This window comes from Danio rerio, chromosome 5 (genome assembly GCF_049306965.1).
Source record: "Danio rerio strain Tuebingen ecotype United States chromosome 5, GRCz12tu, whole genome shotgun sequence".
Lineage (NCBI taxonomy): Eukaryota > Metazoa > Chordata > Actinopteri > Cypriniformes > Danionidae > Danio > Danio rerio.
Window position 1 is genome coordinate 34,909,937 of NC_133180.1, and position 27,087 is coordinate 34,937,023.

Here is a 27,087-nt window from a genome sequence, read left to right on the forward strand (position 1 = left end):
AGTTTAAACCCCATAGTTTGAGCCATTGAAGTTGGAGCTCTTATCGTGGACATCAGGTCAGCTTGACTTCTGTGGCATTTCAGTGCCTGGGTAGCAGGTTGCCTCATTGACCAAAGAGCAAATGGTCATACTGTGATAACCCATTGTATTTCTGCTCTCGCTCTTTCTTTGAGTCTTTCTTCGTCCTCTCTCCCCCAAGCTCTTACTTTCTCTGTTTTCTCTCTCCTGTTCACTACCTTTTACCCCTGACAGAAATTAAAGCTGGAGGCAAGCTAAGCCTCCCAAGTGGGTCTTCATCATGGCCGGATGTGACTTGCCGAAGAAGACGCTCTTGGCTCTTCCATGTCCAGACACTGCCCTACATAAAACTCTGTCAAGCTTGCCTGACTGCGCAAAACTGCAGGAGGGAGCACATCTTATTACAAAGGCGAGAATTGAATTTCACAGTTTAAGCCGTTGCAAAATGTATCTGTGGACAAAGGAAAGTCATAGCAGGAAAAAAAGACCTGTCGAGTTGAAAAATAAGAGTTAGTTTAAAGATGGTAAACGGGTGGGTGAAATATAATTCTGCCACTTTTATAATGCCTTCAAAGCATTTAAAATGAAAATAAACAAAATTAGAGACCATAAGATAGGATTTCTTGGAGGTTGCAACGTGTATGACATTCTGTTAAATTTTGGCCCCTATTTTAACGATCTAGGCACAAAATCTAAAGTGCATGTCCCAAACGCGTTAAGGGTGTGTTCAAATTTTGCTATTTTAAGGATGGAAAAATACACTCTGCTCCCTTGTGCATGGTCTAACAGGGTTGTGCTTATTCTCTTAATGAGCTATGGTGTGTTTTGAGCATAAAGTGCATTAAACCAATTAGTCTTATCTCACATTCCCAGTAAGTTGCGTTTTGCCACGGCACATTTGCTGTTTACATGGAGGACTTTGTAAGTGGAAAAACTGAATGGATCACTAATGAGTAACATTAAAAAATATACCATCTGCAGAGAGGATAAAGAAAGAGCCTCCTCCATTCAGCCTCTTTACTTTCTCTTTACTTTACTTTTTATTTTACTCCTTTACTTTCGTGGATAAGGAAACCGCGTTTTATGCACTCCACTGAAGACATTCATTAGCCTACAAATTTTATTAAGTTTGTAAAGTCAAATATTTTTTCAAAACTATTTTTAAATCCAGTTCTAATTTCCAGCAAACAAATAAATGAACAAATATAATTAGGTGTGGTCAAAAACGGACTTATATCCAAACACACCTGTCCAGTTTTTATTTCCCTTATGGTGATGCATACTGTACATCTCCAAAACCCGACAAGTGGACTAATATAAATATGCATATAATAAATAATCGACTACTAATAATAACATACAAATGCAAATTGTCATGAATTAACTGACAAAAGCCCCCCGACATGAAGAAGGCATGGATGTCGTGGTTTTTATATTTACATAGATAATAATGATTTTTGTAACAATTTAATCCTTTATTTTTTGTCGTATTTAAAGATATTTTTGTATTGCTGTACATCCTGTTTGTATTAAGCAACGTGTAAGCGCTTTGGACCCACATGAGCACATAACTAATGTGCTCTGCGCAGGACTTTAGACCAGGTTTCAGTCTATTTCAGTTCTTCACAATAGCAGCATGCCAACAATGCACCTCAACAAACCTCCTTTAGACCGGCACACCCATGAGTCCACAAAGTGGCACAAATGGATTTGCTATTTAAACAATGTGATGCAAAATGTGAAAATTAGGGTTGCGCTGGTCTAAAAAATCAAATTGAGCCAAACACGTTTTGCACCTTATTGCAGTGGTTACATGATAGGGCTCTTAATACTCTACACATATGACAATGTTGTGTCCCTAGAAAAGTGTTTTATACATAGTCTTGCTATACTAAAAATGCAACTCAAAAGGGAATTCAGAAATCATGGGAATGTACACGAGATACAACAAACCAATGCCAAACAACTAGCTCCAATGAAAACCATTTGTGTTGTCAGCTCACATTGGCTCATGTCTGGTTTCATCTGAACCAAAAAGCTGTGTGTGAACACACCAAACAGGTGGCAGCCGACTTAAGCAAGAACGCATGTTCTGTGTCTGTGTGAAAGGATATGTCTTACTGCACCTATGGGAGGCAGTAGTCTGTTTTGTTATTTCACAAAGGGAAACTAGAAGAAACATAAACAAAGTGTTTAGAACTATTACCACAGTACTTGTCTCTTACCACTGACGGATTTGTTTAGGGGAATATGTCTGATTATCTAATAATATAGTTTGCAAATATTTTAGAAATGTAGCAAAATTACAGCCGGGATCGTTTTGTGGTTTTTTGACTTGATTTGTTTACTTGGGTACGTCACTTCAGTTTGTGTTCTCGTGCCCTGATTCTTTGCTGAATAACCAATCAGAACACCCTCTTCTAAATGGCGAATCAGGTCAACTCAACCTGACATTAACCCGACAAGAGGCGACATGAGGAACACACCAAACCAATTAGCTGGACCGACACTGACCAACAGCCTGACACTGCCCAACAGCCAACTGTCAACTTGTTGTCCCAGCCTTAATCATGACATGCTTGCTTCAGTCAAATCATAGGCAACTTGCAAGCTTTTTTCATACCATCTCATGCTTACTGCACACAATAAAAAAACATTTTCAAATTTCTTTGGCTCATATAACACATGTAGCTTAGCAAAGAAAGACTTTTTAAAATCAGTGTAAAGTCTTATTTCCTTGTTTTCTTGAAGAAAAAGTCAATTTACAGTAATGTTTAGCAGTTGCATAAATTATGTAAATTCTAAGGTGTGCTAACATATTAGATTATGCAAATTTATCGTGGATAAATGCACAGTTTAAGTTCAGGTCTTAAGCTCAGTTTCATATCAACACTATGCTTAAGGATTTTAGTTTTTTTGTCTTAATCTAAACTTTTTTTTTAAATCAGATGTTGCATTTCAAATTATTTGTCAGTTTGTTTGTTTGTTTTTGGCCCAACATCATGCATAGTCTGAACATTTTGCTTTCTAAGACCTAAATGCCTTGCCAGGAGCCACATTTTGTTTGTCTGTATAAGCGTTATTCTTTCTGTTCGCAGACCAATATAATGGATGGGGGATGAATGAGTAAATTAACTGCAAATCTTCATGTTTGGTTGAGCTTTCATTGTAATCCTTTTCTGTGTACACAGTTTGGTAATTTACGAAAGTGAAAACAGCATTTAAAAATTAATTACCTCTTGGAAACAGCAAGGACAAACACATTTATGGATTTTCACCATAGTATGTGCGTAAAACTAAACTGAACAACTAGCTACCAGTTTACTATTCAACATTTTGTGGATTAAAGTTGTCCTAAAACTAAAATGTGTATCCATTTTTGTCTTAGGCCAGGGATGTCCAAAGTCGTGTCCTGCAAAGTTCAGTTCCAACTTGAATCATTATACAAACAATTCTTAAAAACCCTTGATAAGAAATCAGTTAAATTTCACCATTGTTCAATATTTAAGAAATCCAACCTGCTTGGGAATTTTTTCTTTAAATATGTACATATTTGTTTAATGTTTAAGACCTTACATAACCCAACTTCACCACTAAATCAGTTTGTGAAAGCTAGAATGACTGTTCACCGAACTACTAGAGATGGTGAAAGAGGGAATTGTATTATTCCTCTCAAAAAAAAGTTAATTTAGTCAGTCCGTATTTTCAGTTAAAGCTGCTAGGAAATGGAACTCCATCCCACCAACAATTTGAAGATCACTTACTTTTCGTTCTTTTAAGTTTCATGTTTAAAATTGGTTATTGACAAATCAGCATTGACAGCATTAGTACTGTATACTTGACACTTATTTGTACTGTTTGTCTTTGGCTTTTTTGTCCTCTTCTGCTGCCATCATCAATCTGTTTATGTTTTTTTTTTTTTTTTGCTTTTTGTATTGTATTTTATAATTGACAGTGTATTCTATGTTATTATGCTGGGCTTCTATTTTAGGTGTGACTTTTTAGCATTCCGTAAGGGGCCAACAGATGAAAAATATCCATTCTTGGATAATTACTGCACATTTTATTGTAATGTTTATTAATGTGCAGTGACCCTGTAAACAAATAAACTAAAAAAATAAAAAATAAAAAACAATCAGACACACCTGGGCTAGCTAATCAAGCTAGGCATTCTAGAAACATCCTTGCAGGTGTGTTAAGGCAAGTTGAAGCTAAAATCTGCAGGACATCGGCCCTCCAGGACCGAGTTTGGAAACCCCTGTCTTAGGGAACTTTTCTGATCCACTTTAAATGTTGAATATACTGTAGTTACCATTAAAAATCTGATATTACTAGGGTCGGCAGTGACCTAAAAGATAAAGAATTGAACTTGTGAACTAAAGGTTGTAGGTTTGAGTCACTGCACCAACAAGGATTGTAAGTGTTGTGAGTGAATACCACGGCTAAGTCGAATCCCTTTAGCAACTGCTCCCTAGTTGTGTGTGCCACGGGTATCAGACACTTTGAATAAAAGTGTCTGCTAAATGCTTAAATGCAAAATGCTAATGCATGAACTTTTCTTTTACACCATGGTGTCAATCATCAACATTTTGAAAGCAATTCCTGGATTCCACTACCATATTTAAATATGATTACCAATCCTAACACTTTTACAGGGAGAAAAGTGTAAAAGAGTGAATAACCTGATAACATCTCAATTTTAGCACAGCTTCCTTCATTATCATTTTTGCACTGTCACTTCTTGCAGCACTTTTTTGATGACATCACAGGAAAGACGAATGAGTTTCTGTAGCAGTTTGACCCTTGCTTATATAGTACATTCATTTTTAATTCCAAACAATTCATCCTCAGAACAGGGGGTTTGACTGCAGAGTATTCGGAAGAATTAAACAGGACTGCTGAGACCACATGAACACAGACTGCAAGAACAAATCTGAGTTCAGGGAGGATTCAAGGTTGGCAGCAGATACTAATAATGTAGTTCAGACGAGGTACACTCTTAAAAGTGATGTGTTAAAAATTTACACAAAATATGTGTTAAACAGGTCGTAACACATTTTGTGTTACTACGGACACATTGCGTGTTAATATTGTGCTTAACTGTTTACACAATGACTGTGTTAAACACATTTAAACAGTATGTTGGAATACAATGCATTTTTGCCTGTAGTCAAATGGCACTTTGTTATGAGTTTATGTAGTTTATTTATCATGATGGTAATATAAAATAAGCATTTGTGAGTATGTGGCTAAAAATTCTATATTTCGGGGTTTATGCTGTTAATTTCTGCACGCGCATGCGCAGTGAGGTTCTTTTTCAACTGACGCTCTCCCAGAGCTCTATCGGATAACGCACCTCTCTGCCTCAGGTGAGTGAAATTCATTAAAATTCGTCTACGATAGTAAATATTTCTTCCACTCTGCGTGAGAATGTTTTGTGTTAGTTGTCCAAGAAGTTATTTTTGTTACTTTTATTATGTTTTCATGTTTCGTACTCCTGATACACGGGACTTGGCAACTCTGTCATGTAACATTAACTTTAGCCGCGCAAGCTAACGCATCTGGCGCGTCTTTTGTAAAGCTGCGTTGGCACTTGGCAGAATTGTTAATAATAAGTTACATATAAGGCGAAAGACTTACCCTAAATATGTAACGTTAACGTACTGCATTTTGGTGTAACAGTTGCCGTCACTTTAAAAAGCCTCTGCGTCTCTTGACACTCGAGGTAACGCTAACGTTACCGGATATAATTTATGCATTTAACGTTACGTTATTATCATAAGGTTATTTAATATATAACCTAATATGAAGCTCTGCGGCAGGAATTTAAACATAAATCCCTTGTCGTAACGTTAGTTTTGTGCTTTGTACAGACACCAAATGGCGCCGAGGTGTGAGCAAATTCATAAACAATAGCTAAAATAAGATCTTTAATGTACTCAATTTTGCGCGCCATTTTGTGGTACCCTACTAGTCGCGTACTATTTAAAAGTGTACTTTTTATTGTCATACACAGTTACATGTGTTTGTTTTCTCATTGTGCTGTATGAATTTCTCTCTTAGGAGATGGAAGTCGAGGAACAAATTACAGTCACTCTTAACACTTCTACACCGCGTTTTTGCAACTGTCTTCATAGACAGAAAGGAAATATGGAGAAAACTATTCACAGATGGCAATGTTGGAGATCTGATAGCCTTAGTCAAACTGGAACGGTCTCAACAACTATCTTTTGATTGAATATTGAAATTTGACAGATTTTCAAGTTCATTGACACTGATGTAAATGCAGGAGTAAAGGAGCTTGGCAAATTTCAAATATATTATATTGCAAGCAACACCCCAGACTCATTAGAAAGAAGTGTGCACTCATTACAGGTAAAACATTAATATATTTCTCCCTTTATATTACCATGGATAAACGTAAACATTTAAATAAATAAAATGTTTTGGCATTTCTTAGTGTCCTTTAACAGATTCAACTCAGACTGGCAACACAACTAGTTTGCTGACGCTGCTTGAAGAAAAGCCTCTTCAATCCTGAGAGAACATGAAGACTGTCAAAAAGTTGCTGTCAGTGTCCTTGTAGAGAAACATGGATTGTGAGTATGTGGTTTGTTTATTCCATGTAAGATGTATTTATTTGCAAATTAAATAAATTACATTTATTTAAATAAGTTCTATATTAAAATAAATTCTAAATTTAAAAAATATTTCAAATAAATACATTTAACAATTTATCCCAATCAATTCTGAAGTACCACTGTTTAGTCCATTTTTTATGTTTGTCAATGTTTGTGTATAAGCAATTTATGCAACTGTATTTGTTTTTTTTACTTTTTTAGCTATCCTTCTGGTACAGAAAAGCTGGTACTAGCAAAAGAGATTCTGTCATTGTTCCCCTCAGGTGCCCTTTGGTGAAAATGAGGGACATGTAAGAATGTTTTTACATCATAAACTGAATTTATTAGGAATGTGTATATAAGTTGCTCATTTATTTGACTTTCATTAGTTCTGTTTTTACATTACTAATGTCAGGAGGATTTTTTTTTTGCTAGGCCATCACACAGTCAGACGGAAGCTTCAACAGAGCCAGTGGGTGTACAGTTTAAAACATCATCATTGTACACCGCAACCTTCTTCACCAAGTCCAGATGAAACCGTACCAAGTGAGTGGTTGTCTCTGATAAAGGAGATGCGACCATCACCAGACAATTTATCATCAATAAAGACTGCAATCAATCAAACCTTCAGTTACAGAAGAAGATGGATAACAACAAAATCCCTTCAAAATCTCTTGCTGAAATCTTCAAGGACTATCCCAGATTTCTTGACATGCCAGCTTTGGTAATAGACATGCTCAACTAAGACAGAACTTTACACAGACATTTATTTCATAATTGTAATATTAATATTTCTTTGTTTCTGATTTCTTTCTTTCTTTAAAGATGGACATTGAATTTTCCAAGCTCACAGATGGGAACGAAGACTTGTTTATCCAGAAAAGGGAAGGGACGATAATTCCAGAACTCAAAGAAATAGCATCTTGGAGAAGAAAATTGACATCAGACTCTTACTGAAGATGGCTGACAATCAGCATGATGGTATGAGTTTCAGCCAAAATATCTGTTGCATGTGCACACTTTTCTAAAAATAGTTTAAAAGATAAAACTTGATGTGAATATTAATATTCTATTAAAGATATTAATTTCTAATATATTTTGTTTAAATTCTTATTTTGCATGTGACCTGTATCTTCACTTCAAGATGAGCTGTTAAACTGTTAAAGATCCTTATTCATCTTCTTCCACCTACTGCCTCTGGGAGAAGTGTTGCTGGGAGTAAATGCTGTGTGACTTCTGCTGTGTCCTACCTGTTGGAGCAAATGCCGGTATAGTTTTTATTGGTTTAGCTTATGATAAATAAAATGTTTCTAATGCAGCAACATTTTCTTATGCTTTTTATTGTTTCATTCCTGAAGGCTGGTACCACCGTTACATCTTTGCTCACTGAATCCATGAAAGGGACCCTGAAGTCAGCTCAGCCGCAGTTGGTTTCTATTGGTTGTCTAGGACATGGATCCTTGTACGTGTACGTGTACTTGTAGCTGTGGCAAAGAATGACTCTTTTGCTCTTCCACTCGATCCTGAAAGCCTGACCTGTGCTGTAGACAGACTTTTCAAATTCTTCTGGCTGTGCAATCTTCATTATCCATGCCAACTGTCTTCTGTTTTTTCTTTTTTTGAGTATATATATATATATATATATATATATATATATATATATGACCTGTCCTTGTCCCAGTCATCTTGCACACGATCAAAGGTCATGGAATTAATTGCTAAGGTGCAGTCTTGTACCTAATTGAAATAAGTATGTACACCTATCCAAAGTGTCTTTAAAAGGATTTTGTAATTTGGCATTTAAGGGAAATGCATCCACTCTCTGATAGTCACAACTTAACTTTAATTTGTAGTCAAAATCGTTGCCCTAGAACATATCATAATTTAAATTCCTTTTTAAAACATCTAAACAGATAATTTTAAAATTAATTCATGCCCTTCTGAAGAGTCAGGAAACACAGGGAACGAGAGTTTTAAGAGTTAAGTTTTTGATGAACATATTTTTTTCTTCAGTGTCATCAGAACAAATCGTTTTCTCTTTGCTTTGCTGCCTGGGGACTTAATAGATTACAGACCTCTAGACATTTTGTAATTTTATGATCAGCAGTATGTATCTCCTAAATACAAAATATTGTTTTAAACATGTTAGTGATTGAAACTTTGGTAACACTTTATAATAACTACACACTATAAATCATTTATTAAGCATTAGCAAATGGTGAATTCATTAGTTTGTAAAGCGTTAACTCTACATTATAAGACATTAGCGGTTTACAAATGCTGTATTCTTGACTTATAAGTAAATGTTTAATGTGCTTAATAATTGTACCTCACACTTTGCTTCTGATTATTTTTTCACTACTAAATTAGGACTGCATTATTTACAAACCATTTGTATTTGAAAGTATGAATTATAAAAGTACAATTGTTAGGCACATTATAAATGTGCTTATAAGTCAAAAAAACAGCCTTTGTAGCAGTATTTAGAAACCACTTACTAATGTCTTATAATGTAGATTTAATGCTTAACAAATTGTGAATTAACTACTGTACTTGCTAATGCTTAATAAATGATTTATATTGTGTCGTTACTATAAAGGGTTACCTAAATAATTGAAGTGTTTTGATTAGATTTGACAATGATTTATTTTGTTAAGACAAGCACCTTACATGTGGGTGAATGTATAAACAGTGTGCTATGGTTATTTATTTCTTTCACTAGAGAATAATTTTGAAAATATATATGTTTCATACATATTTGACATTTTATTGGCATGCGTAACAGATACGAGTTCAATTTAATGAATACTTTTATAAAGTGAGTTTTTATATTATGTACAATGAATTGCTGTAAAACATTTGAATGCATTTGGGAAAATTAAACAGTATGTGAACAGTGTTTAATGTTTCCTGTGAGATTTTGTATATTGATTTTACATTCATAATATTTTTTACATTTAAAATTACAAAAAATGAATAGTAACACACAGTTGTGTTAAACACATACAAAAATAACACATCTGTGTGTCAACTTATGCTGCACATTAATGTGTTACATTTTATGACACATTTTGTGTGTTAAACTTAACTCAACATGTGTTGTCCCTGAGCACACTCAGGACATGTGTTAAAAATAACACATGTTGTGTTGTTTTCAACACATTCCTTTTTAGAGTGTAAGTGCAGACGTGGCATAAAAGAAATAAAACTTCAGTAGCTCTTTTCTTTTTCTTTTCTTATTTTACTTTGCTGTGCTTGTGTCACAGATATTAAAGCACAAATGAATTAATCTAATAAAAAAGTCTTGTTTGTTGTTCTCAATTCAACCCACACAATCCTATCTATGTAATAAATGTGAACGACAATGTGGTAGACAGCATGACTAATTTCTCAAGTATCATTTCTATAATATTACTGAATGACATCTAAAAGCATTAAGATATGGCTATATTCAACTACACATACAGTAATTATCTAACAAATCATGTTGGTCTGTTTTTGTTTTTTAATTATGAGACTTGAAAAGGAGAAACCGAGGACAAGAATAAAAGTGAGATAGAAACAGAAACTGACAACAACAGGAAAAAGAGAGAAGAAGAAAGACATATAATGGCTGGTTTCATACAGCACACTTGTGCTGTAACTAGAAATGAACACTGCTGTTGAAAGATCTGCATAACAAACAGTGATAAAAATGAATATCCCAGGAGAGTGGTATAGGACATCTCTGGAGTCTTAGTGGGACAGAAATGAAAAGAACTGTCACAACAAAACCATGGCTGTCTTCTTCTGAAATACACATTCGCACAAAAGACCAGAGAAACAAATAAAGAAATACAGTAAGCCTCAATATGGCTGTTTTCAGAGAGAATGGGGCCTCTACAACAGTGACGTTCAATGAATATCGTCCTTCTCTTGAGCAAACAGTATAGACATTATAAAGCTCCTGGAGAACTTCAAAAACACACAATATGACTTCCGCTACCCTTACTTTAGCACAGACATGCACACATATGCTTGTATATATCGTTTAAAAGGACCCTCCATAAAGTAATGTATTTTATACAGCAGAAATAGCTTATTATATGGCCTTACCCCACCACTAAAACCCAACCCTCACAGGAATGTTGTGGCAAATTCTGTCAAAAGACAGAAAAGTTTAGTATGATTTTAAGCTTTTGGAATTCCAAGGACACAAGGAACACCAGTTAGACCTAAGGTAAGTCTTTTAAGTGATGTGTTCAAAAACACTGATTCTTTCATTAATGAAACAAGTTTTTGAGTCAGTATTGTATCGTTCATTCAAACTGCTTTCTAAAAATTCACATTTTGTCCATAAGCAGCTTTATTAGACCTTTTTTATGTATCCATAATATTTGAATCAGAATATTTGGTCACACTTTATTTCGATGGTCTGTTTGCTGAATTTAAGTTACATTGGATACCTACAGTACCTACAGTATTTAATGTAATTCATTAATGAAGAGTTGTAAACATATACACAGTTTAATACTCATTCCTAAATATTTCCATTTACTATATTTTTAATGTGTAACACCTGTTTTTATTGGATTTATATAGTATAAAATTTGTTTCAGTTTAGTACAGCACATTATTTACAGTAAATAACTGAACTGAACAATTATGCCTCATATGTGTCATTGACCATTTTATTAATCACTAAGATATTATAGACTTGAAGTTGCTTCGATTTAAAAAGGAAAACTGCAAAAATAGCTTAAGTGTATATTTTTTTTTTATTGCAATAAGACTTGGGTGTAGCCAAGCTACTTTTGCCAAGTAGAGTAGCTAATACCTTAGCTCACCACATTTTTAAGTGGCTTGCCCAACACTGGAAATATACAGACTACACTGTGTACCATACACACAATTATTAATATATTATTATAGGTCTAGATAACAATATAAGTACATTTTCCAGTCTGAATTTCAATGAGCAGGTAAAACAATATGCTGCTCTCCAAAATCACTTGGTATGGATAGTACACAAATCTGTCCAAAGTTCCCACAGCAGCAACTACACTTTTATGCCCTACAAAGAAAAAAAGCCAGGGCACAAGACCTCAGTCACAGGACACAATGACTTCAGCAGACACTTCCCCTGATCTAGCATGCTAATGTATTCAAGCTGAACACACTCTCTACCTCATTATCCCACTATTTTACCACTTTCTTCTCTCTACACTCAAACTCTCATTTTTTTTTTCTCTCTCTCTCTGAGATGTGCAATTGTAGAGTTCGTGAAGTCAGCGTTAGTATTTAGTGTGAAATGAGCTGTAAATGTTGTTTCATTGAGAGTGGGCTGCTAATTCTCAGGAATTGCCAAAGATTGCACAAAGAAGTTGTATCTAGCCTGGAACAATTATTACTAATGCATCATTCATGCATTATAAGAAGACTGTTGTAGGGAAATTCCTTTGTTGCTAATATGTTACAACTCCATATGCACAAATTACACTGTCTAGTCCATGCCATTTAATGCATTAAACAAGGTGTGATGCAAATAGTGAGATGGTTTATTTGCTAGTCCTAAAACCACTGAGCCGATCACATATGTTATCCAGCTGTAAAAAATCTAACATTCTGTGAAACTGCATTGTAAAAATTGAAGCTTGAATGCATATGTATAAACAGATAAAACTCCTTTCTTTCTTAAAATAAATCAAACGAGCACATTTATAAGCTTGATAACCTTAATCATGTGACAGACACACAGATATTATTGCTTCTGCTGAAGCACAAGATGCCCTTTGGATCATATCAAATCATGCTGGATTTTCTTTTGCACAAACTTGTGCAAACAGCTTGAATTAAAGCCAATACTTCAAATACCAAATGCTTCGAAAATTGCGTTCATTTTTCCATTCAATTTTACACTCAAATTACTCTGCTGATAACATAGAGAAATGTTATGTTATTCTGTCTGGGAAAAGCATGTATTTAATTAAAAAAGTCAAAACAGGGGCTTTGTCATTAGTGCTCTTTCTTAGACTTCTGGACTCCATTGAACAATTTATTTAAGGAAACTAAAAAAAAAAAAAAAAACTATAAACATTTAATGAATATCTAAAATTATTTATATATTAAAAATAATTGTTATCAAAACATCAGTCATTTAAACCTGTGCCCTTATTTAGCACTTGACACACTAAACCCAACATTCAGACTCAATTGTGTGTTTTCTTTAAATACTTTCTCTAAAGTAAAATCTCACATGAACAGTGAAGTTTCTTATCACTTGCATTTCCTTGACATTAATATCCACACACAAACAGTGCTCAGCATAATTAAGTACACCCCATTTTGCAAATGAATATTTTTATTCATTTCTCAGAGAGAAAAGGTAATGTATATTGGTGTTTTAAACAAAACAGATTTATTAAACAGATATATTTATTAAAATAATATTTTATTCATCAAACATATTTAGAAACTGAAAGATAATACAATTACACTCAAGCTAAATTTTGCAAATAAAATTACAACCTACAAACTTTAAACAAACCTTTTCTATTTTTTTGGTTCTCTTAATTTTTCCTCTTTTTTTAAATTTGCATTTAATATTTTTCTGTAACATATGCAAGTTATTTTGTTAGATAAGCTCCAGATTTGGCTTCAGTATTGACTAATCTAATGTATATGCAAGGATATAATATTGAATAGCTTCCTAATAAAAATATGAATTTAAAAGATAGATTTGTGAGGGGTGTACTTATATATGCTGAGCACTGTTACCCATAAGCACAGGTTGATTTTAATTTAAATTGCACAATTCACAGTTAAGCACAATTTGATTTTAAATACTGTACATTACAACAATGCAGAAAGGAAGTTTACGATATTTGTAGAAATTTATAATATAATATTGAGTTTATATCATTATTATGACACAAAAGTGTAAAGTGGGTGTCCCCACTGTTGGTATGTGATATGACAAGTATTGACAAGTGGCTAGAGAAAACCTCTGATGATTTTCAGCCCTGCAGGTCATTGCAAAATGAAAGATAGAGTTTGTACTTTGACACCACCCGTTACATCACTTCTTTCTTCCCAGTGTTTGGAAATCTTCCCCGGGTTGAATGATGAAAAATCTTCAAACAACAAGAAATCAATCTGGCTGTTGGAAAAGGAGAGGAAAAAAAACTTTACCTGACAATTTGGTGATGCTTCAGACATCAGCTTGTCACAAAGAAAGGCAGCATAAAAGCTCAAAAGAACAAGACTGATCATTTACCTCAGGTGACGGATCACAAAAAAGAAAGTGAATTATTTAAAACATCACAAGATATCCATCCGATCTGCCGATTACATGCACATTAAGGTCTGAAATTAAAATGGTTCTTGTTAGAAGTGCTAGCACACCTACTAGCTATTTCTGGTAGTCTCAAAAATAATCTTCTGTTAAATTACAGCAGGCAGCCCAATTCACAATTTTACTATGAATGTATGTGAGACAAAGAAGAATATTGTATTAGTTGCTTCCCAATGTCAAGAGAGAATATGATATACAGTGAAGGAAATACAACACAGAAGTCTCAAACATTGACTAGCTGAATGTAGCTTGTGTGTGACTATTTTCCTCACTCGACGATTTTGATGACCTGAAGAAGATAATGTCTTAAGTTTTGTGAAAATCAAATCACAAATTATGCCATTTTAAGCTACAATAATGAGTATCCCTGCAAAATTCTGGATGGACTAATATTTAGTAGGGATGCACAAACAAAAAAATGCACACCGGCACTGACAAAACGAAGCAGAAAGATGTTTTCAGATTATGGCTTATAACAAATACATGGCCAATTATAAATGTGTTGTGCATAATGTTTTTGACACTAATAAAGTATAAATAATACTATAACATGTTTGCAAAGTTTTAGGAAACTAAGTTCAAATACTCGTTTCTCTGAAAAGCAATGCTACAGTAGTCATTCTTGTTTAAAATGCATGTGTGCAGTCTGAATGTCTGTTTTTGTCTGAGTGGTGCCGCCCAATGCCAATTCATGCAATAGTATTTAAAACATTGATTTACCAGTTGGCAGAAAACATACCATAAAACAGTTATGAATATCAGCAACAAAATTGTTCAAGTATTGTAGATTCTACACTCCAAAAACATAAGGTTAAAAGTAACATTTTGTGTCATTTGGTGAATATCTTCAAACCAATGACATCTTATGTTAAACTAGCAAGTTGCGTTTCTCATAAAATCCAGGGTTGATTCATTATATTTGTTCATATTTACAAATGTGACTGCATTTTTTTTACAGATCACACTTGTGCCACTACAGATTTGCCAAACTGATAAACAATGACATGCTGTAGCAAATGAGAAAAATTGCTGAATGCGCCAAAAGCAGAATGAAACAACACTGAGATGTACAGTACGTTGGATTTACATTCATCTGTTTTAAAGAAAAAGGCAGCAAGGGAGGTTTAAGCAAAGACAAATGTGTTTGTCAGTCCTGCAATTTACATGACCATTAAACAGTGCTGTGAAATTCAGGGAGAAGTGTACAAATTTGAAGCAGAGCTCTCTGATAGGAAGGAACCTAATAAAACAGCTCTGTTATAAAACTCACTGACGAGGAAAACAGCTAGAATGTAGTGCAGCAACAATGGAATTTGAAGTTTTTTTTTTTTTTTTTTGTTCTGTAAATCACCAACTTTTACCATGATTCTACTGTGGTAAATCTAACAGGAATCAGTGGCAGAGAAAGTGGAAAATTCATTATGAACTGTTTTATATATTGTAATATTTCTGTATTAATATTCTGTACATTTATTAATATATTCTTTTCCTTGGTTACCCCTGTTCCCTTGTCATCATCTCTGTTCCTTATAACTTCTTTTGATGGCTTTGTCTGAAATCACCTACTACTTAGTAGGTATACATTTAAATTTGTATTTACAACACAACTGTTAGAAAAGTACATTCTAGTATGAATGAATAATATGAATGTGAAAAGTATGGATGGAATTTGGATGTACTACATATGCTATTTGTCATGATAACGTGACGTGCCTGCATCAGTTGCGTCGCTTCAACTTCATTCACAAATTCTCTCATGTGACATCATGGTATAGCAAAGTGTACATCTGAAGCGCACTTCAGAATCTCACCGGAAGTAGTAGGTCATCCAGATACATCTCACATGTTTTCAAATTCTATGAATTCTGACATACTACTCGGCTCACATACTGTTTTAAACATACTATGTAGGGAAGTATTTCAGTTATTAAATGTGTTTCATTCTATGGATTAACAAATAGACATTTAAACTATGTGGGTCTGCTACTTTGTCTTGCTTTAAATGATTATTACACATATATTTTTCATAGCACTTTATTTTATTTTCTTTATTTAGTAATAGGGCTGCAACATGTAATCAATAATTATCAATAATGACATTTAATGTCAGAGAACGCTGATAAGTTGGGCTGCTCATGTGACTGAACAGTGCAACAAGATAAACAGTCAAGCATTCAATGGAGGATACAGAAACGGCAGCAGAAAAAAGCATGTGCCCCTAAAGTCCTACCAAGACACGAGAATTTTTTTTACATTAGATGCCTCTAAGAAAATGGTAACCTGCATGCTACAGTTTACAAGACAAAGATTTTGTGGCGTAGAAGTAGCTAACCACAGTTAACTTCATTGTGACAAAATGGTATAGTTAAGTGTTTGCTAACTTTGGGATATTCCTGCTAAATGAGTTGTGCTACCTCGCGAGCTATATAGTCAAAATCTGAAGTGGATTAAAACCTTTCATAAAAGTTGTCCTAATGCTATTGAACAACACCTATTCTTGTCTTAGGAAATGTTGACTACTGTAATGATTAATTAAAAAGCACTTCTTAAGATTAGCTTACATTAAACAGTGCAATTAAAGTGAGAAGGCATATTTAAAATCAGCAAACAACAGAGGCAGTTGTTATTTTATTTATTTATTTTTTATTTATTCAATGCTGTGGTTTTCAGCGAATGCTAATAATGTTACATTTGTGCACTGAGCAGTGAAATATTACATATTCTTCTGATTTCTACCTCTGTTTCCAAAAGAAATTCAAAAAGTTATTTGTTTATTTATTATTTTTGATATTCTGATGCTTAATATCCCATTATCAGCAAGCTTATGTATTATTTTTTATAATGTGAAAATAATAGGAGTACAACAGTTTTGCTTTTTGGTTATTTATATTTAGGACATTTAGAGAAGTTTTGCTGTTCAACACACAAAATTTGTTTTAATTTAAGTTTTAAACTAAATATTATTAAACTCGATATGTAGCTTTTAAATTTTTATAGTATGGTTTTATAAATACCCTAATTCAAAGTTTTATATAGTTAAAATAAATATTTATAGTATACTGTATATATACAGTGCATCCGAAAAGTACAGTGTTCATAGCGCTTCACCTTTTCCACATTTTTTTGTTACAGCCTTATTCCAAAATGGATTAGGTTCATTTATTTCCTCAATCTACACACAATACCCCACAATAACAATGTGAAAAAATATATATTTTTTAAATTGTTGCAAATTTAAAAAAAAAAAAAGAAAAAAGAAAAATCAGATGTACATAAGTATTCACATCCTAGTACATTATTTTTCCACTAATCATTCTAGAGATGTTTCAGCAGCTTAATTATAGTGCACCTGTGGTAAATTTGATTAGACACAATTTGAAAAATTTTGAAAAAGGTAATTGGGCATGATTTGAAAAGGCATACCCCTGTCTATAAAAGGTCCCAGGGTTGGAAGGGCTTGTCGAAGCACAAACCAATCATGAAGACAAAGGAATTGTCTGTAGATCTCCGAGACAGGATTGTTACAAGGCACAGGGCTGTAGAAGGTTACAGAAAACCACCAGGCTCTTCCTAGAGCTGGCCGGCCATCTAAGCTGAGTGATCGGGGGAGAAGAGCCTTAGTCAGGGAGGTAATCAATAACCCGATGGTCTATTTGTCTGAGCTCAAGCGTTTGTGGAGAAAGGAGAACCTTACAGAAGGACTGTATGGTAGAGTGGCCAGACGGAAGCCACTCCTCGCCTGGAATTTACCAAAAGGCATGTTAATGACTCCCAAACTATTAGAAACAAAATGTGTTCTGATGAGACTAAAATTGAAGTCTTTAGAGTGAATGCCACGCGTTACGTTTGGAGAAAACCAGGCAGCGCTCATCACCATGCAAATACCATCCCTACAGTAAAGCATGGTGGTGGCAGCATCATGCTGTGGGGATGTTTTTTAGCAGCAGGAACTGAAAGATTAGTTTGAATAGAGGGAAAGATGAATGCAATGTACAGAGACATCCTGAATGAAAACCTGTTTCAGAGAGCACTTGACCTCAGACTGGGGCGACGGTCCACTTCCAGCAGGAAAATGACCAAAGCCAAAATATCAATGAAGTGGCATCACAACAACTAAGTGAATGTCCTTGAGTGGTCCAGCAAAAACCCAGATCTAAATCCTATTGAACATCTCTGGAGAGAAATGGTTGCACATCATCAATTCCCATCCAACCTGATAGAGCTTGAGAGATACTGCAAAGTGGAATGGGCAAAAATTCCCAAAGACAGTTTTGCCAAGCTTGTGGCATAATATTTAAAAAGACTTGAGGCTGTAATTGCTGTCAAAGGTGCATCAACAAAGTACTGAGCAAAGGCTGTGAATACTCAAGTTCATGTGATTTTTCAGGTTTTTGATTTTTAATAAATTAGCAACAATTTCAAGAAATCTTTTTTCACATTGTCATTATGGGCTATTATGCGTAGAATTTTGAGGAAAATAAATGAATTGAATCCGTTTTGGAATAAGGCTGTAACATAAAAAATGTGTAAGTGAAGCACTGAAGCAAGCAAAAACATAAAATTAAAAAATCTTCTTTTTTTTTTATCCGATTCATCAAAAAATGTAATTGCACAACTAGTGAATTATTAAAATAATCATTAGTACCAATCCTATATAGTAACTACAATTTATTATGCATAACCACATGCAACTAACCCTATACCTAACCCAGATTCTAAACCAAAGTACATGTATTTAATTGATTTTAATCAGTATGTAAATGAATAGTTACACTAAGAACACTTTAAAATTAAAAACAACCATTCAGCAAGAATTGGATTACAATGCAGTGACATAGTATTAAATGTTAGTTAGTACATGGTTACTCTTTTTTCATATTGACATAGAAAGCAAAAAGTTAGCCTACCTGTGTTAATTAAGCTGGTTGCCTTGAGGTTACAGTGGTCTATAAATGTGTATGAGGCTTTCACATTTTTTTCAAAAGAGCCATTTTTTAGCGAATAAAAATAAAATTACACCTGAATTGCACACACCTGCTCTTCACAACTCAAGCTGTTGTCAAATGTGCATTTTTTAAAAGACCAAAATTGCAATTTCACAATACCTGCAGCAATACAGAATCAGGTGTTGGTGCCACCATCTGCAGAACTTACTGACACTGGTCCCAGTGCTAACAAATGATAGTCTGAGGCCCTGAAATATGATCAATTACACAAGCCCTGTGTTTACACGATACACCCTTCATTCTGGGTAAGTACAGATTCCTGCCCCAATTTGCATGTCCATTTTATTTAGCGCTCTAAAACAGGACCCAACAGTGTTATGAAATTCCTTTATACTATAGAGAGAATAAAGACAAGACAGACAGAAAGAAAAAAAAAAGAAATTGACAAAATGATTCTGATAGGCACATCTCTAACGCGGACTATATGCAAAGACCTCAAATTGGTCACTCTGTGATTACTTCTGAGAAGAAAATGGACTGGAATGAAAGCGCAGGCGAGAGACAGAACATCTTATAATAAGTGCTAATCCAGATCAGACAGAAGTCCACTATTATTCTCTCATCACAGAAAAGCGTGCAGAAAAGCACTTGCATGACCAGCTGTCTGCCCCGTTGCTCGGTTGACCTGATCGCTGGGCTGCTGGTATGCCAGTTATTGGAGGTGTCTGATGAAGAGGAAGCAAATCAAGCATCAATCGCTTTTGTGTAACATTACAGGTGACCTGACGTCCAACAACGAGAGAGATGAGGCGTGATGAAGGCTAATTATAATCACCCCAGCTACCACATTACAATCACTTCTGTCAGCCACTTATTTGAGCCACATGTGGCTTTCTGGTCTGGAACAAGACAATTCTCAAAAAAGAATTCATCAAAATTCATGTTCGAGCAGATGAGCTTATTAGTATTCGTAGGTATTCAGTCAGAAAGTGTGATCGTAATACACACGTACACATGCTTTGTGTTTGAACACACAATGAAACATACAACATCAAGGTACTGACAGCAACATAAATGCAATCCTCTTTACATTTAAATGACTTTAGAGATATACAAATGTTCCCGAATCCTTTTAGGTTATAGAATATTGAAAAGTTCCGTGGTGTTAGAATAAAACATCAGATTATTAAATACATTTAACAGAATTACATTTAATCTTGAAGTGCTGTCAAAATTACATTGTAAATTTTAGCTTTTGTTATAAGAATTAATTTTGTTGCTTTCAGTAATTTAAAGCCTACTTTGACCAGTATATGTGAAATCCCAATATGAACTATATTATATTGTCATGTATTCTCACATATGTAATTTGCATATATCTCCATAAAATTGTTCTCTAAGGGCCGTGAGGGAAACTGGTTAATAAGTTCAGCTGGATGTGAGTTTCAGTGTCCTGAAAATATTGTCTTTTGTTAGATACTAAGTTCACACGAATACTTTACAATAATTACTTTTTTATTTTTTATTTTTGGAAAGTGTATATGTATTATAGCTATTTAATTAAAAAATTATAAACGCTTGCCTATTTATTGTGCCTTCACTGACTCCAGACCACCAGCAAGAGATTTCAGTAAGAGTGTTTTGAATTGATCCCAATGGTGTTTTCTGGGCAGTGCAGTAGTCTGTGTATTTGTCAGGTTTGTGCATCAGTTTGAAGAGAAGAGAATATGTTTTTGACGAGAATGTTGGTTTGGGGTTTCTTTAAGTTGGTTTATAGTTTTGAGATTGTGTTTAAAATTGTTTTGGTTTAACAATTGTTTTAACAATCGAGAAAGCTGTAAATTAAATTAGACCTCAAAATTCTGTAGCTACTTCAGGAGCATTTGTAATTATTGTACAGTACTACGCTCACTGGCTGCTTTATTAGGTACACCTGACCAAGTGATCATTAATGCAAATTTCTAATCAACTAATCACATGGCAGCAACTAAACGCATTTAGACATGTAGACATGGTCAAGACGATCTGCTGCTGTTCAAACTGAACATTACAATGGGTGATTTAAGTGACTTTGAACATGTCATGGTTATTTGTGCCAGATGAGGTGGTCTGAGTATTTCAGAAACTGCTGATCTACTGGAATTTTCACACACAACCATCTCTAGGGTTTACAGAGAATGGTCTGAAAAAGAGAAAATATCCAGTGAGCGGCAGTTCTGTGGGCACAAATGCCTTGTTGATGTGGTAATGAATGAACTCATGACCACTCTTTACAGCCGAGGTATTCAGAAGAGCATCTCTGAACTCGCAACACATCCAACCTTGAGGCAGATCGGCTACAGCAGCACTGTACTTAAATGGCCTCCACAGACACCAAAACTCAATCCAATAGGGCACCTTTGGATGTGGTTGAATGGGAGATTCGCCTCATGGGTGTGCAGCTGACAAATATGCACCAACTGTGTGATGCCATCATGTCAATATGAACCAAAATCTCTAAGGAATATTTCAAGTACCCTGTTAGATCTATGCCAGGATTAAAGCAGTTGTGAAGGCAAACGCAGGTCCAACTCATTACAATATGCTGTACCTAATAAAGTGGCCACTGAGTGTGTGTCTCTAAAGTATAACATTATAAAATAAAGGTTAATGGCTGTCAGTGTTGATGCTGTACAAATCAAAATGGTTGCTAATGCACAAAAAACATGTGCGTAGACATTATTAATACCCACAAATTTAAATTAAAGCAGCCAGATATTACGGATGTAACATTAGCTGCTGTTCATTTTTCACAAAATACCCATAAATGCCTGAAGAGGCAACAAAGCTGTTTGCCATTTTGCAAGTAATGCTTCACCGTATTTTATTTTTATGAGATATCACAACTCAGCCTCTGGAAAAACCCACTCACAGATGAGGTTTAATTAATCATCCTCCAATCAACAAATGCTTCTCTCAAGCTTTTAAAAGTGTAGAGCTGAAGGCTTATGGCATATGGCTTTAATGAGTATTTATGAGTAGGTAGTGCCACAGAGAAAAAAAGAAAAAAAAAAAACGTTATCATTGCTTTCACTGAATTATATTTTGTATCAAATCTGTGAGGTAAATAGAGAAGGATCTACTTATGCCATGTTGTCACATTTACACACAATTTTGACATAATATTCATCCTGTATTGTTTGATGGCCTGTTTAATTGCACTCTTAATGTTTCCTCGTTAATTGAGGAATGTTTTAGGCTGAAGAATGTTTTAGGCTGAACTATTGAATTAATTCAATCAATGCAGAGAATAAACTTATACAATATAATTTAATTAATATGATAATGTGATGTAGAAGTCAGCAGTTATGAAATTAAATAGGCACAGAGCAGTTTTCCACAAACTAATGCCATTAAACAGACCTGCAATTATTTTTGTAAACCTTAATGACAAAGAAAGTTAAATACCACTTTATATGATATTCATTCTTATTTTTCTGAGAATTTCAATCAGAAACACAAAGAAGTGACTTGACAAATGTAATAAATGGATAACAGTGAGGTGTACTTAAACAGAGACATGCTTTCATGTCTTTAGTTCAGTTCTTGGTAAAAAGTAAGTAAGAAAGAAAGAAGACTCAAGGCTAAATCTTACATTAAAAAAAAGAAATGTAAAAAAAAAAAGTTCAGAATCAAATTGTAAAGGAACCAGAGCAGACAAATATTTGACTTGTCAGCACACAAATCAACGTTTATTAGGACACTGCATAGGAATTCAGGGATTATGACAACAGTATTGATCCAAACTGTCAAAACAATCTAAAGCTCCATTAAAATTGATTATCTGATAGCCTGGGGGTTCGTGGGCTCATATGTTCACAGGTATGAAATTTGTATGTCTTCACACATATAAAAACACATACTGACTGGCCTTCATAGCCAGCACTTCAAAATCAATGTGAGAATTATGTGAGGAAAGTTCAGCATGCTGCTTTAGGGTGTTTTTCCTTACTGTGCATACAAGCCCTAAATAATGACATTGTGGTTATGGCCCCAAGAGTGCGAGTCAAAGTGTATGTGTAATATACGTGTGTAAAATCGACAAAGATAATATGTCCCATCTGAACTGTAAATGTGTTTTGTGAGCAGCCCAAACCAAAGCAAAAATGACAAATGCTGTAAGCTTCAAAAACAAAACAAAAGACAATGTGTCCTGTTAATTTTTTAGACAGACAGACAGACAGACAGACAGACAGACAGACAGACAGACAGACAGACAGACAGACAGACAGACAGACAGACAGACAGACAGACAGACAGACAGACAGACAGACAGACAGACAGACAGACAGACAGACAGACAGACAGACAGATAGATAGATAGATAGATAGATAGATAGATAGATAGATAGATAGATAGATAGATAGATAGATAGATAGATAGATAAATTAAATAATGAGGCAGAAGTGCATAGAACGCTGGAGAAAGGATGACACTATGGTTTTAAAACTTTAAAAGCCTTTAGTAGCGCAAAGCTGAGATTGTGTTGTTTTATGAATGGCTTATATGCACGGAAGTGTTGTTCAGCCACTGAAATCTTCCGCCAAAAGATTGATGTCAATATTTTTCATAAGGAACCTTTTACAGCATCAATAATTTAGATTTTTTATTTAATTTAGCAACAAAACATCAGTAAACAGCACTTTTCCATCTAGCCTGCTTAACTGAGGTGTCCTTTGACTGCTGAACGATTAAAACATTTGAATACTACAAACAAGTATATATTTTAACTTCAGTCAATATTACAGGCTCTTGTTAACTGGGCATTTCATTATGTTTACAAACACACACTAATTTTCTTAAATACACATGGCATAACTGTACCAGATATACCTGTAATGTCTGTTCAGCTGCTAAGTTGCACCTGTTGATCTGTTTCAGTAATTATTGTTCCTCTGTGTCCAGGTTCATTGTTTCATCATTTTGAGTCCCTCATTAGAGAGAAGAGGGTAATTTCAGCCACACACAAACGCACGCAAACACACACACACACTTGACACACACGCAGAGACACGCACACAAAGACACACAAAGAGACACACACACACGCAATTTAGGAGGCAGGAAATTACAGGCAGAACTCATCAGTGTGTGCCATTGTGTGCTACTGGCGACTCCTCACACCTACTAACACCAAACTCACACAAATTCTCAGAAAGACAGAGAGACAGAGACACATTTCAAACCTGCAGCACCAGCTCTCGCTGTTATCAAAATACACTCAGCTCACTTCCATCTTCTGTATGCGGGCCAGATGCCCTGGTGTTCACTAACTGGATCAATCTGTATGCTAGGACCAGGAGCGGTTATGCATTATTTCCTTCAGAGAGGAAATATCCTTATTTTCTATTCTTTTCCTCCACCTCCACCTTGGGAACCCCATCCTGAGGTTCATCAACTTCTGTCATGACCATTTCTGCAAACCCTAGCCAGCTATCAACCCTTTACATGTGCCACTTCTAGTCTTTTTCAACACCTGCTACTAACACTTTATACTGGTATAATATAGCTATTTATATTATTCCTTTATGCTGTTAATAACTATAAGAAGCTCAAATCAAAAGCAAAAATAGAAAAACAGCAGCATTCAAGCTGGAAATACTGCAAAACTTGAATAAACAAATATAAAAATGTAAACATGATTAATACACTAATGCACTGTATTTACAAACCGAAAATCTGTGTCAATAACGATAAAAAAATTTGATATAAAGCGCTACAGTTTGATTAAAATGTGCCTGCTGAGCACGCGCCTTGTAAGAAATGCTAATAAGCTTAGGGTTTTTTTTTTCAATCGAGGAGCATGGCTGTGCGCGACGCAAGCAGTGCACATGTGACATGCTTAAATTTTCTAGGCGCACCTAGTTGAAAACCACTCAACTTTTCTGAATGCCGCGGGCACACAGTGATTCATGTAAGCAGAACTAACCAATCTGCTTCTCACTTTGTATGCATATACACATTATGATAATAATAATTTCAGCAGACTCAGACAAACACAGAGCACTCAAACACTGCAGTGCTTTTTTCATTATTTTTCATACAAACTAGTATTGGAACAGCAGCAATTGTTTGTTCGTTTGTCATCCTCTGAGAAAAAGGTTGATGGTTGGCAATTTATGAGATGCCAGAGAAGCATGAGCGCAAACCCAATGTCAAAATGACATGTGAAAATGGTAAAGGAAACTGAATCCACGTGCTCACGCTTTTCACATGCTTTTAGATGCAACATGTGAAAGGTCTCCGGTTGGATTTCGCAATCTTAGGTCAGAATAACACAAGCGAAAATGAGTGTATAGCAGCAGTGAGAAGATTGTAAATAAAAAAGCATTTAATGATGTCACCAGAGTGGCTTTTTGGTTTCTTTTCCTGTGCATCAGAGCCACTAGGCCCCTTCCTGAAAGTTTTTTTAGCATAGAGGGTAATATCATTCAACTTCACTATTTGTAATGTTGCAGTATGTAATTGAATAATGGTGGTTAGTTCCTTTACTTGAAAGCTCAGATTTGATGATTATAAATTGTTTTGTTAACAGAGTTTGAGGTTTACAGTATCATTATTATTCACACCTTAAAGTTTGCTTTGATTGTTCAGTGTTTACACTTTACCATATAGCACACACTTTTTATTAACATTTTTAGTTTACTTTTTAGTAACATTTTATTAATTAAGAGTGACTCTTAGCAATTATGATTATTTTATTAATACACTTAAGGGACCAGATATTTTGGTTTGTTTTCGACCATTAAAACTGTTTGCCTTAGTAATGTTAGCAAATTAAAATAAAATAGTTAAATCAATAAAAAATCTAACATCCTAATATATTAATCTAATATTCCTCAAATGAAACAAAATCAATAATTATTGATATTGAATGATATGAAACATTACATTGTGATATAATTTTTTTTTTCTTCAGTATCGTCCAGCCCTACTGTAACTTGTATTGCATTGTATTGAATTGTATTATATACAGTATTGGGTTGTGACAATATGGTGTTAGATCACAATACATGTAACTTTATCCATGGGTAGTTAGTTTTATCTAAGACAGAGCTTTAAGTATATTCAACCTAATGAAGTAAATTGAGTTAAAATTATTATTATTATTTTTTATTTGGCCACCATGCTAACCCCTTAGCCACTGTTCTAGCCTGAACCTTGGCTGGTCAGTCTATCCATTTCAAATCCATTCCTTTAAATTAAAAAGTTAAATTCATAGAGGTATCAATACAAAATATAAAATGAATCTCATAAAATAAATATCTCCTAAAACAGGACAATGACCCATTTATAACACACATTCTTTAATAAGTTTTAATAAACACATTGTCTTTCTTTGGTGGCCATATGATCTTGTAAAGTCATATCCTCCAATGGAATTTTTTTATTTTTTTGACTAATTAATGCGTTAAAGTTCAGTTGTATCTGGATGCAGTCTTTATGGTGCAAGCTAGGACTGCATGTCTCAATGATGCAATGTCAGACAAAATGCAATCGATGGAGCTAGTGACGTCAGGTGAGCTCACTAAAAAGCATTGTATGCAGCTCAGATTGCACTGCACCAGGTCAGCATCCAGATCACTCTTTTAAAGTTTGGCACTCTGAGATAGTTTGGAATTAGAACTGGAGTTGATTGCACAAATCCTGTGAACGCATACACTGTATATGCTGGAGTGGCACTCTTCAAAGAGAGCAGAAAATCGAGGTAAAATCAGCATGAACTGGAAGTTTTATTTCACTTATTTCAGTATGATGATGTACTTTTAATGGGCTAAATGCACATGCACGTTTTATGCTTGAACAACTAAATGAATGCTTAAGTCTATTTCTCTGATAGTATTTTGATTAAATTGTTGTAAAAGGAGTTTTATGGAAATGAAAAGAGTCACATAAACCTTTCACTGGAAGTGTATTGGTGGCTAGAAAACACTTTTGTGCATATAGCCCACTGAAACGGAATATTGAGTAGAAGGCAGGGTTTTCTTTTTGCGCATCATTCCCTCATAGCAACCTTATGGTATGAGGGGCGTGGTTGAGAATACTGTGGTCGAACTGAAATCAACAGAGTTATTGAAGATTACAAACTTTGTTTTAGTTGATTAGCTCAGTTTAATTGTTCACCTAAAG

The 27,087-nt window shown here is 34.6% G+C and overlaps 1 protein-coding gene and 1 long non-coding RNA gene across 10 annotated transcripts in view; one reads left to right on the plus strand and one right to left on the minus strand.

Moving 5' to 3' along the window:
* fibcd1b (fibrinogen C domain containing 1b) overlaps positions 1–27,087 on the minus strand; it is a 288,498-nt gene that overhangs the window by 237,147 nt on the left and 24,264 nt on the right. The gene's annotated exons all lie outside the window — the stretch shown is intronic.
* LOC101885588 (uncharacterized) lies at positions 5,331–6,949 on the plus strand. Its single transcript, XR_001799335.4, has 4 exons — positions 5,331–5,387; positions 6,082–6,393; positions 6,479–6,617; positions 6,861–6,949. It is a non-coding gene; the product is annotated as an uncharacterized lncRNA (long non-coding RNA).